Source organism: Trichoplusia ni, unplaced genomic scaffold (assembly GCF_003590095.1).
Source record: "Trichoplusia ni isolate ovarian cell line Hi5 unplaced genomic scaffold, tn1 tig00004111, whole genome shotgun sequence".
NCBI classification, from domain to species: domain Eukaryota; kingdom Metazoa; phylum Arthropoda; class Insecta; order Lepidoptera; family Noctuidae; genus Trichoplusia; species Trichoplusia ni.
The window spans coordinates 12,299-26,055 of NW_020800515.1; positions in this window are offsets into that span (position 1 = coordinate 12,299).

A 13,757-nucleotide genomic window follows, 5' to 3' on the forward strand; every position below is an offset into this window, starting at 1 on the left:
CCTGCGTGCCCATATGTCGTGCGCGGTTTGTGTTATCCGTCCCAACTTTTGCATTCAGATCTCCCATGACGATGACGATGTCTTGTTTCTTTATTTTGCTCAGGGTGGTGTTGAGGGCATTGTAGAAGTCGTCCTTGGTTTCTTCTATTGCTGCATTGGTTGGGGCGTAGCACTGCACAATTGAGATTTTCCGGGCTCTTGAGTTGAATCGGGCGTACATGATCCGGTCCGAGATTGGTTTCCAGTCCAGGAGGCTAGTCTTCGCTGCATTAGAAAGGAGGAGCCCAACACCGTGTTCGCGTACATCTTCCTCACATTCTTTACCTGAATACAGCAAAGTTAAGCCCCCAGACGTTCTTAGCTCCCCGAAACCGTTTCTCCTCACCTCGCTTAGACCGAGTATGTGCAGTTTGTATCTAAGCATTACTGCTTCTGCTTGGGCTAATCGGCTATCGTCGCTGAGCGTACGTATATTCCAAAAGGCAATTCGTGTCCGTGTTTTCATGCCAATAGTCGTCGGTAAATGATCGGTCCGGTTTCTCTCTGTTTCAGTTTCATTAATCAGTGATTGTCGGGCAAGCAGGTGATTAGCCCACTGTGCCTTAATCCGCTAGCGGGGCTGCCGCTTCAGAGCCTGCGGATCTGCTCGGTTTTGTTTCGGGTTCCTCCCTGTGAGTTGATTCTGTTTTGAGGCGCAGAATACTCGCCTTTCGCCCTGCATCCGTTAGCTCAGCTGCAACTGAGTTATCGCGTGGCGGCGCAGTTGCAGCAGGTCCCAGGGAGGACGACGGGGACGTGGATGACGCGGATTGGCTAGGGCTCTGCTAATACGGTACTCCACCACGAGTACAGCAGAAGGCTCTTTGGCATTTTATAGGTAATGCTGATCTCACTAACAGCGATTCCCACCACACCATACCCTAGCTTCCCCCCCCAAATTTGGGAATTAGCCCATGGAGAGCATGTAATGTTAGATACTCATGAATATGTGTTTGCTGTATTGGTGGGGCAATATTGATGTTCATATCACCCATTAAAACAATATTTTTTGTGTCCGCATTAGATTCCAGGGCACTATTCAAGCTGTCCAGAAATTTATCCGTATTATGAAAACTTGGTGATCGATAGACAGCAATTATCATTAAGTTCAGCATGTAATTTGCAAGTAAGACAGTTAGAGTCAGAAAAGTTACTTCTGTTACAGAATGAGGCATATCACATTTAACATAGGTAATAACTCCGTCATTTTGATTATAATTATTGCGTGTCTGATAGGAGGCGTAACCTTCCAAATTTGGGACTACCAGTGTTTTATTAAGCCAACACTGACAAAATTACAACATCAATAGGAGTTTTAATAGTAATTAACAGGAGACGTAGTTCATCGAAATTCCTATTCACACTACGAATATTAAGATGTAGGATTGTGATGCAGTGTCAGTTAATGCCCTTACTTAAAATATCGAAACACTTTTCGGGTTTACAAATAATTGAGTTTCTGGTGCCTATTTTGCCTAGCTCGTCAGTTAAATAATTTATGTCAATCATTTGTTATACACCGTGACTTTTTAGTCGTCTTACAAAAGCAGCCTAGTTCATGTATCCAATGACTAGAACACGTTCATGATAAAAAATAGGTATTTTTGAGATTTAAATAAATTTAAAATGCATTTTTTTTCAATATTATGATGCAATTCGTAGTTTTTTAGAAACACAGCTCTGTTGCGAGCGTGGTCCGAGCCTTGTAACAATGGTCAGGGGCACGGGCGGCGGCGTTTTTATCATTTTTAAGAGTATTTTCAAATTTATCTTGTTTAATTTTTCTTCGTAATTATTGTCTTAGTTGATGATAAAAAAATAATAATCGCGCCTAGGGGTATTTTACGTCGGATACATGAACTGGGCTCCTTTTGTAAGACGACTAAAAAATCACCGTGTATAATACGATATCCCAAAAGGAAGTGGACAAGTGCTAATTGCAACGACTATAGTATAACAAATTAAACACTGTACACCGTATAAGTATTTAATGGATTCAAGTATAATTTTTATTAAGATATTGCGGACATGTATATAGAAATAAAATGTATAAAATATATAATTTTTTATATTGTATAAATATAATTTGTGTAGAATATTGTATTTATTATGATATACTATATTTATTCCAGTTTCAAAAAACATAAATATACCATAATATAATAATAATAATAATATTGTATGTAAAATACGTAAATAATGCATAAAATAATAATAATATTGTAAAAAACGTGTAAATTCAAAAAGTTTCACACTTAGTACCTCAAGGTTTATCAAAATCTTGAAACGGTAAATAACAGGGATATTAGTATAGAAGCAATCAAATATTTTTAAATTAGTATTTGAACAAGCGTGAATCTTAATAACACTAAAGGCGTGTAGTACGTCTATGCGTTCAGTCTTTTTTTGTTGGTAACTTTTTGAGACACAGACTTGAGTTGATGATAATACAATCCATGCCCTCGCGTTCCCTAAGGAATATCTTGCCGTTTTGATACCAGCAAAATTTATAATTATTGATCTTACAATACGTGCGTGCTTCACAAAATAACTGGCGTAAGCTGCGGGGCTAATGTTCGGCAACATAAATTGGAATAATAGGACCGCTTACTCCAATATGACTAGTGTTCAACTTCTCCGCCAAAGGTAAACCCAAAAAGGATCTGGTTGCTTGGAGTACCTGATTTTTAAGGGGCACGGTTTGGAATTCTACAACTATTGGTCTGTTTGTAACTTTCTTGCCCGGTAAGCGGTAGACGCTGCGTAGATCCGATGATTTAACCGGTGTTTGTATGACATTGCAAGTTTGCACCACCAGAGAGGTTAGGTCGCCTGCGGTTTCTTTTTCACTGCAGGGCACATTCCTTATTTCGATCGTGGAAGGGCGAGAACTATTTTGCAAGTCAGAGACTTTTCTTTCCAACTCTAGAATATAATTACGCTGTTTAAACCTCTCTTCTTCCATCTTTAAAATAGTCTGCCGCATCTTCTCATACCCCTTACTCATAAAAGTTAATGACTTATCCAGCTCAATGTTAGTTTTTTGTATTTGTTCCGTTTTCAACTTAACTTCGGCGATGTCAGCTGTGAGTCGTTTATACTGGTTCATTATTTTCTCCTCAAAAGATTTCAATTCATTTCCTGGCGAAAAATCCGGTCTATAACGCTTATTCCTCGAAGTAGCGTTACTACGCTCCGCCTCATAACAGCTGGGTATATACGTCTCCGGGGTACTCAATACTCAATCATTTATTGCATTCCATATGTTACAGAGATGGTAGAAAATAAATAGCAGTTCAATATGGTCCCTGTTGGGCACGCAAAAAATATAGGAGAGAGGAAGAGGGCAGAATAGCAATTCAGAAAAATTAATATTGCCATAAATAATAATAGTATAATATTAATAATAGTTGTTACTTTTATTATGGTTTGTTTAGGCAGGGTGATTTAAATTTACGATTGTTTTATCATCCAGAAACTCCTTTACAATATAATATGCCTTTAATACAAGGAATCTTTTTAATTTATTAATAAATATGCTTATTTTAGTTTTGATGTAATTAATAGGCTTTATACTTAATTAATTATTTATTTAACAGAATAATACACATTAGCAAACACTTTTACAGCAGAGATGGCGGCACAAGCGTTCAACGACCTCTCAAACGTCATGTAGTGAGAACGCGGCAATTTCAAATTACTACAACACTCTCTCCAAATTACAGCGTTCCTCATTGTAAAGTGAAAAAAAAATAATAGTAACTAACAAAAACAATAGGTTAAGTTACTCTACACATACATAGTATTACTAAACAAAGTATTACAGAATCAAGTTTTATAAGTACAGTTACATTTTACAAATACCTAATTTACTTCTTAGATATTTAAATTTACTTTTACATAAGGGTTTAGTAAATATATCAGCCCTTTGTTCATTACTACTTATATACTTTAGATCAATATCTGTACTTTCATATTTCTCTTTAACAAACTTGTATTTAATATCTATGTGTTTACATCGTTTATGATAATTTTCATTTTTTATGACAGAGATTGCACTTTGATTATCTATGTTAAGTGTTACAGAATCCTGATTATATTCATCTATATCTAACAAAAGTCTCTTTAACCAAATAACTTCCTTTGTAGCGCTACAGGCAGCCATAAACTCTGCTTCAGTTGTAGATAGTGCTATCGTTTGCTGACGTTGACTGGCCCAAGTAACAGCAGCACCATTCTTAATGAATACATATCCTGTCATTGACCTTCTTGTTTCAGTATCATTAGCGTAGTCAGAATCAGAATAACCTTCTAGTGTATTATTTTGTGACGGTGTATAATACAGACCATAATCACTTGTTTCTTTGAGGTACTTCATTATTCGTTTTACGGCATTCCAGTGAATACTATCATAGCTATCCAGATATCGGCTGACTAAGCTAACCGCAAACATTATGTCAGGCCTGCTGACTATAGCTAGATGCATCAAGGAGCCCACAGCTTCTCTATATGGAATGTTTCTATCTAGCTCTGATGTATTTTTTTCTAATTTGATACCTGTCTCTACTGGTGTACTGTTCCCATTGGCATTAGTCATATTAAATTTATTCAGCAATTTTTGTATATATGTGGTCTGATGTAGAAATATGTAGTTTTCTCCTCTCTCAATTTCAAGGCCAACAAAGTTTTTAGGTTCACATACTTTTATTTCAAAATTTACTTTTAAATCATCAATAACTTTGTTTAACACACTTTTATCCTTGGAAATTATTAGTCCATCATCCACATACAGTATTAAGTACACCTTACTACCATTTAACTGACCAATATAGATACACTTGTCTGAGTGACTATTGGTGAAACCAAATTTCTTCAAAACAGAATCAAATGTTTGATTCCAGCACCTGGATGCTTGTTTTAAGCCATATAATGACCTTTTAAGTTTACAAACATGCCCTTCAGGTACATCTAAACCATCTGGTGGATTCATATAGATATCTTCAGTTATGTATCCATAGAGAAAAGCAGTTTTTACATCGAACTGTATCATTTGCAAGTTATCCTGACACACTTTAGAAAGCAAAACTCTTACAGAGTCATACCTGACAGTTGGTGAAAATGTTTCAGTGTAATCAACCTGGTGTTTCTGTGAGCAGCCCATGGCACATAACCTTGATTTATACAGTGGTCCCGATGGTGTATCTTTCACTTTGAAAACCCACTTACAGCCAATAGTTCTCTCTCTATCTGGCTTCTTCACCAACTCCCATGTTTCATTCTTACTGTGTGCTTGCAACTCTTCTTCTATAGACTTTTTCCACTTATCTTTATCCACTGATGATAGAGCCTCTCGGTAAGTCATTGGAGTATCATTTTCTTCATGTTCTCCACCTTGACAGAGGTAAGTATTAGTTTCATATTTTCTATTTCTATTTCTAAGTGTCATATTACTAGGTCCACTAATATTTATTTCTTTTTCAGGTACATATGCGGGATCATCATCGGAGAAAAATGTTTCTTCTTCATTATCATCGGATAATGTTACAGATGAGTTATTTAACTCTCTTGTGCTTTGATTTGTTAGCTCAACAGATTCATCAATGTTCTTTGTTTCATCAGCACATATTTTAACATCATTAGTATTTTCTGTTAGCGGAACCATACAATATTTTCTTTGTACAGAATTTTCCAGAAATACAACATCTCTACTGATAACAATTTTTCTTGTTTTAGTATCTAATAATCTGTAACCTTTAGTGACTTCTGAGTAGCCAATAAAAATCATTTTACTTGCCTTAGGATCCAGTTTTTGACGTTTAGCATCAGGAACATGAACCATGACTTCGCATCCAAAGATTCTAAGGTGTTTCAAATTTGCCTTCTTCCCGGACCATAACTCCTCAGGTGTAGCGTATGAAATGGATCTTGTTGGACAGCGGTTCGTTATGTACGCAGCTGTCGCCACTGCTTCAGCCCAGTAGTATTTCTGTAAATTAGCATTAAGCAACATACAGCGAGCTCTCTCCATCAATGTACGGTTCATACGTTCCGCTAACCCATTTTGTTGTGGGGTATATGGATTAGAAGTTTCATGTATTATGCCACAATTTTGCATGTATTCAATAAACTCGTTACTTAGATACTCTCTTCCATTATCAGTTCTTAATTTCTTTATTTTACATTCAAGTTGATTTTCCACAAATGCTTTAAATTCTTTAAATTTATTAAATACTTCAGACTTGTTTTTAAGTAAATAAATAAATACTTTCCTGGTATAGTCATCTACAAATGTGAGGAAATATTGCGCTCCTCCAACTGATTTTACCTCCAGTGGCCCACAGATATCGGAATGTATAAGTTCTAGAACCTTCTTAGCACGAGAACCTTCCTTAGGAAACGGCAGCCGGGACTGTTTTCCTTCTTGACAAAATTCACATATCATATCCAGCTTATTGTCGGTAAGCTTGACACCTTCTGCACATTTGGAGAGTTTGTTCAGATCAGTCATATTGAGATGAGCCATCCTTTGATGCCATAAGTAGCTGTCACTTTCCTTTGAATGACATGCATATGCTTGTGCACTACTTAAGTTCAGACGATACATATTATTCACTAATTCACAAGCTACTACTTCCTTTTGAGATTTGTTGAATATTTTACAGCCGTCGTTACTAAACTGTACAGAACATTCTTTCTTTATCAGCTGACTCACGGAGAGAAGATTGCTTGCTAACTCAGGGACATACAACACATTGGTTACTTGTATGGTTTGTGTTTGTCCTTCACTATTACATATAGGCAGATCAATTTTTCCACAGCTCTTCACTTTAAGCATTTTATCATCAGCAATACGGATGCTTGTAATTGGAGGTGATGATTCATCGTATAGCCAGTCCTGCCTCATTGTCATATGCATGGACGCTCCTGAATCAACAAACCAGCTCTTACTGTCACTTGCTGCAGCGGATGCCGAGAACACAGCGACATATCCAGTTTCTTTGCCTTGGTCCTTTTTCTTTGTTCTGCAATTTTTACTTATGTGACCATAACGGTTGCATTTGAAACAACGGGGCCCTTTGTTAAACTTCGGAGAACTATCAGAGTCCTTTTGTTTATATTTACTTGGCTTACTTGCATATAATGCAACTGACTCGGAGCTCTTTATTTCTTGTAAGAGCTTAGTCTTTACAGAGTCTGCTGTAATCGGCACACCAGAACTTTCGAGGGCCATAATCATTGGCTTGTAGACTTCGGGTAATCCAGCAAGGAGCAATGTACCCAGCCACTCATCATTGATGTCAAATGATATGTTTCGAAGTTTATGTGCTGCACTCATTATTCTGTTAACGTAATCTTCAACATTTTGACAATTTTCTAACGTCGTTGTAATCATATCTCTCAATAAGCCCACGCGTCTTGTCAACCCTTTGTCGTCAAAAGCTTTTTGTAAATTGGTCCACACTTCTTTTGCCGTTTTTGCCTCTTGTATATGTACGTAATTCACTGAGTCAACCAACAATATAATCTTTGCCTTTGCTTTCAGGTCGAGCTTTGAATCAACAGATTCGCCTTTATTTTCGATACAGCACCAGAGGTCTTCATGTTGTAAATACGTCATCACAGCAAATCTCCATGTATTATAATTATCTCGACCACTTAATTTTTCGATAAGAGTCATTGCATTTGAAGACATTTTGTATGTAAAAATATTTTTCTACACAAACCACGTGGCTTTAGGTTATGTCGTGTCAGTTTTAATGACCGGCGACTTTGTATATCGTTATTTCACTGATATTACTTCTCACTGATACTTATTACAAACAGATTACGTTCTGGGCCCATAACCTGATGTAATTAATAGGCTTTATACTTAATTAATTATTTATTTAACAGAATAATACACATTAGCAAACACTTTTACAGCAGAGATGGCGGCACAAGCGTTCAACGACCTCTCAAACGTCATGTAGTGAGAACGCGGCAATTTCAAATTACTACAACAAGTTTCTTGTCTAATTTCATTTGGCAGTTTATTATAGATTTGAATGGACATAATTAGGGGGCTAGTTGAGTGTGATGGTATCTGTAAAATTATTTTGATGTGATTCAAATTTTCAATTGATCTACCCTCAAAGATTAAAATAGATACTTTTTAACAGAACTTCCGGTATGAAATATTATTATGTCGGTAATTTAAATATTAGTAAAATATTAAATATTAATTACAAATCATCAAAATAATAATTTAAAGTGTTAGTAGTAATTTTAAAATGTAACTTATTTTAACGGATGTTGTTATTAGTTGTCAATTGACTTAGACGGTACAGTATAAAAGCGATGGACGGTGCGTCGCCAGCCAGTTGAGCTTCGACTACGGAACGGACTACTTCTCTTCAAAGTTAAGTCTCTTGTTTTATTATTAATTGATTATGATATGATGACGATGTGTTTTTTATGTATTATACAATACAATTATTATGTTTTATGCACATTATGTGTTATGTATAAAAGTAGGAATGGCAATATCACTTATGTAGTTGTCTATTCCCCTTGCCTTGTTATAATTAAAATATACAGTTATCATGTTTCATGAAAAATAGACCTTGAGATTACAACTATATTTACATTTAGTAAACAGTAAATTGCAGAAATAAAATAAATTTAGATACATATTTGTTTCCTAATTATTCTCCTAATTATTTCATTTTCCCTGTAGTAAAATTCATTAGTCAAATGTCAAAATTACATCATGAGTAAAACAGTCAAAACAAAGCTTATATTGCTGTCCTGGCCTCTCATCACTAACGTGGTCTGTAGCATTTTCTGACATCAGAAGTGGGATACCTCCTTCGCCTCTCATAGTTAATTCATTTTATTATATTTTTAGGATGGATTCTGAAGTGATTACCAATCTTCTGAAAGCAATCCGGGATGCTGTATCTACAACCCAACAAAAAGATGATGACATCGCTCTGCCACTATTTGACCCTGACAAGAATGATTGCGGAGCCAAGAGTTGGTGTGACAGCATTGAAGCTCTCCGTGCCGATTTGAAGTGGAGCAGTATCAAGACGGCAGCTAAAGCTGGTAAGTCTCTCAGAGGTTCCGCTGTAACTTGGTTCGAGTCTTGGGAACCATCAGAAGGTAGATCTTGGGAAAAGTTTTCTACGGACATTATCGATGCCAAATCCAAAAAGAGACCGTTAGAAAGTAGTGATTCAGGTCCTTCGGGAATTAAAGTACCCAAACTTTCTGGTGAAAAGAAGTGTTTCACTTGTAATAAAGCTGGCCATGTACAGTCATTTTGCCCTAAAAATAGGCAAACATCTGTTCACAGCTCCACTACTTTCCAAGCCCCACAATCATCTAGACCTAATGATCCTCGTACAATAATATGTACATATTATAAAAAGATAGGTCACACTGAATCGGTGTGCTATCATAAGCAAAGAGCCGAGTCAAATAATTCTTCATCCATTACCATAGTACCAAATAAGGCAGTTAATTTTTTAGAAAGACCGAACTAAACTTAACTCGTGTCATAGTTAATGGAGTACCAATTGATTCATTAATAGACACAGGAGCCAATTGTAGTTTAATAAAAGAATCAGTAGCAAGACGCTTGGGATGCCATTTCTCACCAACGTCAATTTATTTAAACGGAATAGGATCAAATAAAATTTATGTTTTTGCTATCATTACCGTGCTTGTCCAATTCCAAGAAGTTTGTTTAGAATTAGATATACATGTTGTCAGGGATAATGATTTTCAATATAATTTACTTATAGGCAGAAACGCTGTTCAGTACCCAGACGTGCAGATTGTTACAGATTCATTAGGTAGTCAATTGTTTAGGAAGCCAGTTCAAACCAAGACGGAAGTAAATGTACTTACTGATATATCAGAATTAAATGAATTAACTTCAAAAATTGAGCATCTTGATTTAGAACTGCAAGAAAAAGTAAGAAAATTTTTTCATAAATATCCTTCCGTCTTGGATGAGACTAGTACAGTAAAGACCGGTGAATTAAAATTGCGATTAGTTAAGAATGAAATCATATATTATCGCCCTTATCGTCTGGCACCGATTGAGAGGGAGAAGGTTAATGAGATAGTTCAAGAACTTTTGAAACAAAACATAATCCGGGAAAGTGATTCTCCTTTTGCAAACCCAGTTATTTTAGTCAAAAAGAAGGATGGAAGTGATAGGCTCTGTATAGATTATAGAGCATTAAACAAAATTTTGGAAAAAGATCGATAAACCCCTTCCTCTCATCGAAGACCAGATAGACAGGCTAGGTAGAGCTAAATATTTCATTTCTATCGACATGAAAAACGGATTTTACCAAATTCCAGTAGCTTCTGATTCTATAAAATACACTGCTTTCGTGACTCCCGACGGCCATTACGAATTTTTGAAAATGCCCTTTGGCATCTGTAATGGACCGTCTGTTTTTCAAAGGGCAATCACGAAGGCCGTTCAACACTTAAAGTTTCTACTAGTCTATATCGATGACATTCTCATTCCATTTTCAACGATAGATGAGGGTCTGTGTTATTTAAACGAAACTGTTCAAGCACTGTCCCATGCCGGGTTCACTATAAATATCAAAAAATGTAAATTTTTCGTCGAAAGCATAGAATATTTAGGTAGAGTTATTTCACGAGAAGGTGTTAGGCCAAGTGATACAAAGGTAGCTGATCTAGTAAACTCCCCTGTCCTAGTAACGTAAAACAGGTACGCCAGTTTATGGGTCTTGCCAGTTATTTCCGCAAATTTATCCCAAATTTCGCTGCTCGTACTGCTTCCATAACAAAACTGACTAAAAATAATGAAAAGTGGGAGTGGGGAGCCCAACAGGATGCGGCTAGAGATTATGTTATAAAACATTTATCTTCTAAACCCTTATTAACTGTGTTTGATCCTAAGTTTCAAACGGAACTTTATACAGACGCTAGCTCTCTAGGTTATGGTGCAATTCTTTTACAAAAAATAAATAATAATAAGAAAGTAATAGCCTACTTCAGCAGACGTACATCACCTGCAGAATCTAAATACTGTTCGTATGATTTAGAGACTTTGGCAATTTTAATGCATTAAAACATTTTAGGGTATACCTTCTGGGTATTAAATTCAAAATTTTTACAGATTGTAATTCTATTAAAGCTACAATGAATAAGAAAGATTTAACTCCCCGTGTTGCCCGATGGTGGACCTTTTTACAAGACTTTGATTTTGAAATAGTATATAAAAAAGGTAAATACATAGGCCACGTTGATTTTCTTAGCCGTAATCCTGTTGAGAACCCCAGTCCTCTTAAATCTAATAATAATGAGACTCAAAGTGAAACTAAGGTTGTTAATTTAATTGAAGAACCACAGTCTTGGTTAGAAATTGCACAACAAAACGACCCAGAAACTCAAAATCTGATTTCTCAAGTTGTATCCGGTGAACTAGATGAAAATCGATACTTCTTACATAATCATTTGTTATTTTATAAGGTCAGACCCAATCAATCAAAGCTGTATGTTCCTAAAGGCACAAGATTTAGACTTTTAAGACTTTTTCACGACGAGAACTGTCATGTAGGATTTGACAAAACTTTCAAAAAACTTTCTGAATATTTTTGGTTTCCTCGCATGTCCGCTTTCATTAGAAAATACTTAAAACACTGCTTAATATGTATCGAACGTAAAGGTCATTCAGGTCCCAAGCAAGGGTTTTTACATCCTATTAATAAAAGCCCAATTCCTTTTCACACGATTCATATAGACTGTACAGGTCCATTTACACTAACCAGCGAAGGTTTCAAATATATTCTACTTATAGTGGATGGATTTACAAAATTTTGCTTATTGAAACCTCTCAAAACTCTTAATGCCCAAGAACTTGTACCCATTATAAGAGAAACCATTACTTTATTCGGAACTCCGTCAACAGTAATAACAGATAGGGGAACTAATTTCAGCTCCACCCAAATTCGTTCTTTATTTAATGAATTACATATTGAACACCATATGATTTCCACGGGTACACCAAGGGGTAATGGACAAGTGGAACGGTATGTTAGTACTGTTATCGACATGTTAAATACTACATGTAATGGCTCGTCAGACTGGCCAAGCGGGTTGTGGAAAGTACAGCAGTCAATTAATACCACTGTCCAGAAATCTACCGTTTAATCCGTTTGCTCATTGGTTGTAATGCTAATATTCCGTCTATCCAAGCTCATCTAAATGATATTATTATTTCCGAAAATAACTTTGATGTAAGGGCGGACCGCGAACTAGCTTATCAGCGTTTATGTTCAGAGGCCGATAAATTCAAAAACCGTTTTGATGTTGTAAGGCGAGATAACAAGGTTTTTAATGTTGGTGACACCGTATATGTAAACCAAGACCATAGGCGTCGTGATAGGCTAAGTCCCAGGTTCAAGGGTCCTTACGAAATAATTGGCATTCTACCACATGATAGGTATTCTCTTAGAGGAGTAGGTAACCTAAGGAACATAACCATAGCTAAAGATAAATTGAGATTATGGCCAGGTGTATGGGTTGACGAGAATAATGTTTAAAATTATAAAGATTTAAGTTTAAAAATTGTATTTGTGTCATATAGTGATTATAATTAATGATTTGTTAAGAACAATGTATATTTGATCATGTTTAATTAAACTGTTTGTTTTCCTTCAACACCACATGTTATGATGAATGTGAAATTGGAACTGCTGAAGTTAGTTGTTTTATTCTAGCCTGTCTCATGCGCAGCAGGTGTGGGGCTAGATTAATGTCTAAAACAACTGACCGTTGTTATTTCGTCATCTTAATGTGAAAAGATCGACGGTAACAATGTAAAAAAATGTATTAGACTAAGTATTATGTATGTTGATCATTAAATGTAAGGTAATTTGTACTTCGAGAACGAAGTACATGTCAGTATGGCCGTGATGGTATCTGTAAAATTATTTTGATGTGATTCAAATTTTCAATTGATCTACCCTCAAAGATTAAAATAGATACTTTTTAACAGAACTTCCGGTATGAAATATTATTATGTCGGTTATTTAAATATTAGTAAAATATTAAATATTAATTACAAATCATCAAAATAATAATTTAAAGTGTTAGTAGTAATTTTAAAATGTAACTTATTTTAACGGATGCTGTTATTAGTTGTCAATTGACTTAGACGGTACAGTATAAAAGCGATGGACGGTGCGTCGCAAGCCAGTTGAGCTTCGACTACGGAACGGACTACTTCTCTTCAAAGTTAAGTCTCTTGTTTTATTTTTAATTGATTATGATATGATGACGATGTGTTTTTTTATGTATTATACAATACAATTATTATGTTTTATGTACATTATGTGTTATGTATAAAAGTAGGAATGGCAATATCACTTATGTAGTTGTCTATTCCCCTTGCCTTGTTATAATTAAAATATACAGTTATCATGTTTCATGAAAAATAGACCTTGAGATTACAACTATATTTACATTTAGTAAACAGTAAATTGCAGAAATAAAATAAATTTAGATACATATTTGTTTCCTAATTATTCTCCTAATTATTTCATTTTCCCTGTAGTAAAATTCATTAGTCAAATGTCAAAATTACATCATGAGTAAAACAGTCAAAACAAAGCTTATATTGCTGTCCTGGCCTCTCATTACTAACGTGGTCTGTAGCATTTTCTGACACACGCTTCCAGGGGTCA